Source organism: Athene cunicularia, assembly GCF_003259725.1.
Source record: "Athene cunicularia isolate RWA chromosome 5 unlocalized genomic scaffold, athCun1 chr5_part2, whole genome shotgun sequence".
NCBI lineage: Eukaryota > Metazoa > Chordata > Aves > Strigiformes > Strigidae > Athene > Athene cunicularia.
The window spans coordinates 7,365,468-7,369,035 of NW_020799102.1; the positions used below are offsets into that span (position 1 = coordinate 7,365,468).

At 37.2% G+C, this 3,568-nt stretch overlaps 1 protein-coding gene across 2 annotated transcripts in view; it reads left to right on the plus strand.

Moving 5' to 3' along the window:
• Nucleotides 1–3,568, plus strand: part of MOB2 (MOB kinase activator 2) — an 88,814-nt gene that overhangs the window by 12,273 nt on the left and 72,973 nt on the right. The gene's annotated exons all lie outside the window — the stretch shown is intronic.

Below are 3,568 nucleotides of genomic sequence, written 5' to 3' on the forward strand. Positions count from 1 at the left end.
ATGTATATATCTCCTATATATCTAGATATATCTGTAGGTATGGAAGAGGTGGTAGGCCATCTGGACAGTTTTATGCAGAACCCTTCCCTGTAATATAACATTAGGTTAGACTTCTGAACCACAACCTCAGAATAGATATTCGGCTTGCAGAAAAACGAAGTAATATGATCAGGGTGTTGGAGTGAGCTTGCAATCATGGGTGGTTTTGCCCAGATCTTATGGGATATGTGGTTGTGTATGGGCAAGAATTCTTGCCCTTCCCTCCAACTGCTGCTGCCAATGTGGATGTCCAGTTTCCAAGGACTCCTCAGTATGCCACCCATTCTGTTTCCTAGCACTAGCAGAAAATACCTTTCTTTTCTGAAAGCAATAGCAGTATCAACGACTTTAGAATATTGTAGATGTAAGCTTTTACATAATCCTTAAGTTTTGTAACAGTGAGTGGTTCTATAGCAGTCAGTTCTAAACTCCAATGACTGTCTATAGAGTTGGGTGAAGAATTACCCATTTCTCACACAGCTTTGTAGAAATGGTGGTTTTGACAGAGAGTTTCAGGGTGAGTGGAGATAAGGATACTGAGGGTATATTTACAAGGGGTAAATTTTTTTAATATCTTATACAAGTCAGTGTCCTATTGACAAAAACACCCTGAGCAGGCAGTTCAGAGGCTGTGTTGGTAACAGAATATGGTTGTCTCGGAGCAAAGTTTTTCTTAGCACTTATTAGCCAAAAGATTGTAGTTGCTTTATTTAAACTAAATGCTGGTATGAAGATATCAAAATAGCAATTTAAATCAGATTCTTCCAGGGAATACCCACGGAAGGGGGCTAAGTGTAGCCTAACCACTCTTAGAGAATGGAATAGGCAGTTGGTGACTACGTACCTCGGTTACCTTATGGTCTGTTTTCACGGCAAGTCCTATTTTCAGAGTAGAATGTGAAAGAAATGCAGTGTAGCCATTTACTTAGCTCCAAAGATTGCAAAAAATCCCTGTGCGGATTACAAAGAGAGAAGGGTGGTACAATGAGTTTTTAGGATGATAGTGGCAAATATCATAATGGAAGTTAGATGCTGTCTATAATAAAGCTGCCTGTGGCTTTAGCATCTGGGTTTTTTTGGGTTTGTTTTTTTTTTTTTTTCCCCAAGTTTACTAGTCTATAGGATTACTGTCCCTTCTGTATGGGTATCTTGCCTCATTTTTCATGTTACTGTCGACCTAGATGCTCATAAAACAGAATCTTGCAACTAAAACTTTACCCTTTTATTCTTCCTCTTAGTGCACTCTTCTGGGCTGTGATACAGTTGCTATTAAGAGTTGTTCATACTGAATTCCAAGATAACTCTTTGCTGTGGTGCGAGGAGTATGGTCATTACACATTAAGTGCTAGACTGATCTTAGCTTTAAAACCAGCACTGAAGAGGTATGTCGAAGTAATGCTTAAGTTCCAATGCAGCAACCTTTTTTATTTCCCACCACTGTGCCAAAAATAGTGCAAAATTATTTGACTGTTCTCTCACCCCTAAGCGTACTACAGCTTAGCTGTAACTGCTAGACCAAGCATGTGCACTTCCCATCCTACATTAAAAGCAACATCATCTAGAATTTAACAGATGAAGCAGTTATCTCCTCCATTAATCATAAAATGTCTTCATTTGTATTTGTTCTTTTGTTCTGTTAGATTATCCTATTATCCTATCCTATTAGATTATTGTTTCTTCAGGTATTACTGCAGTCATTGTCTTTTCCCCTCCACTTTTCCTCAGTCACTTTGCTCCCTTGGCCACCTTTGTGTACTAAATTGTGTATTTTTTTCTACGTTTTCTTCAAAGCATGACTAATTGCATGAGTTTTAAAAGGATTATAGTTTCTTTTTTCATTCCACACTCTCATATTCTTAGAAAGTTTTTCAGACACCTGCTGGCTAGGGAGCCAACCAGGGGAAGGTTGGTACGAAGGCTCAGCGCCAAGGGTATTATCAGATGACATGGCTTCAGATCAGAGGCCAAACATCTCACACTATATTTGTTGGATTTTGGTCTACTCTCTATGAACCACCCCCAAGTCTCTAGCTTTCACCTAAGTGTCTGGTTAGTAAACCATTCTCTTAAAGAGAGTCCATCTTTCCAGTAGTAAGGGGATGGGTGTCTTGGATCATAATGGGGTGGCTTTACTGTGTTTCCTTATCTTGCATTGACTGTAGCTGATGGACTTAATTTTCTATTAGTTTAGTACCTGGCTCACTCCCACCTATGTTTTATGAGCTAGCTTATATTAGCTAGCTTGTAGGTGGTCTGTAACTGATTTCAATTTTAAATAATGTAATTTCTGGGTCATATTTTCAGTTCATGCAATTAAGTGATGTTCTAGTAGTAGCCAGCCATTGGTTGTGGAAGTATGAATTGAATTTAAATAACTTCTGATGAAGCTACACCTTTTTTTAATCTGTTGAGAAACTAAAGAAGGGAGGAGATAAAACAGGAACTTAAAACCAGTTCATCAGCTACAGCTATTACACAGTAAATGACTAAATCACAGTGGACATTTCATAAGAGCGGATCAATCTCAATTAGACAATCCTAAATGTTTGTGGGAGGAGCTATGGATACCATAATGCAGTTAGTATATTACCCTAACGAGCAAATATATCACACCTCTGAAGTGAAAGGAGTTATCCGAAAAGGGTTGGAACTATTTGAAATTAGTTATGAATCTTTTATGCATCCATGAAGAAGGTGGGTTTCTAACAGTGGACAAATTAAGGAATACAAAAATGATAGTATACATGATCAAAATCTGGCCAGGGTATCTAATATAGCTTATTTACAGCATTTGGTTTTCAAACTATCCCATAAAGAATTGGTGAATTTTCTTCAAGATATTTATTGTATGATTTTTTTTTGTCAAAATGACACTGAAGATAATCCTCTCACGGGCAGTATTATGACAAATGTAAATGATAAAAGGGATAGGAGAAGGTAGTCGCCTAACTTTTAAAATCAGTGATAAACCTAAAGAACAAGTATTTGACTGAAAACACACCATTGTAAGTGATAGTGGCACTGCAGTATGTAATACTGCATCTAGATTGTGTTGCTTTTTCCACCAAGGAAGATGCAGGGATTTTGTTTAAATTAACGTTCAAAGGACAAGGCCATGTTTTGCCTAATTTTTCCCATCACTTTACTGTTCAGATTTCCTTTGAGGTGGTGGATTTTTAAGGTCCCACCTGAAATGGGAAGCTTTCTGTGCTGTTGCAGCTTCTCTGTAACTTCTTTTCTACCCTAGTTAGGTAGTTAGGTTTTACTGAAGTTCTGTGATTTGTTCTTTCTCTTGCACTTAGTTCATTTCCTAAATTTTTCTAGCCAAGAGCTGCATTAGAATCTTGCTGATAGCTCTAGTCTTTAAATGCGAAACTGGCTTTGCTTTACTGCATTTGATTTTAGTATAGTTTATGTCTAAATATATTCTACTCTAAACGATCCAGCTTTATTTCAGATTTAAACCCTTTTGGGCCCTGGAAGTATTGTTTCATTTTATTTATATATATATATATATATATATATATAT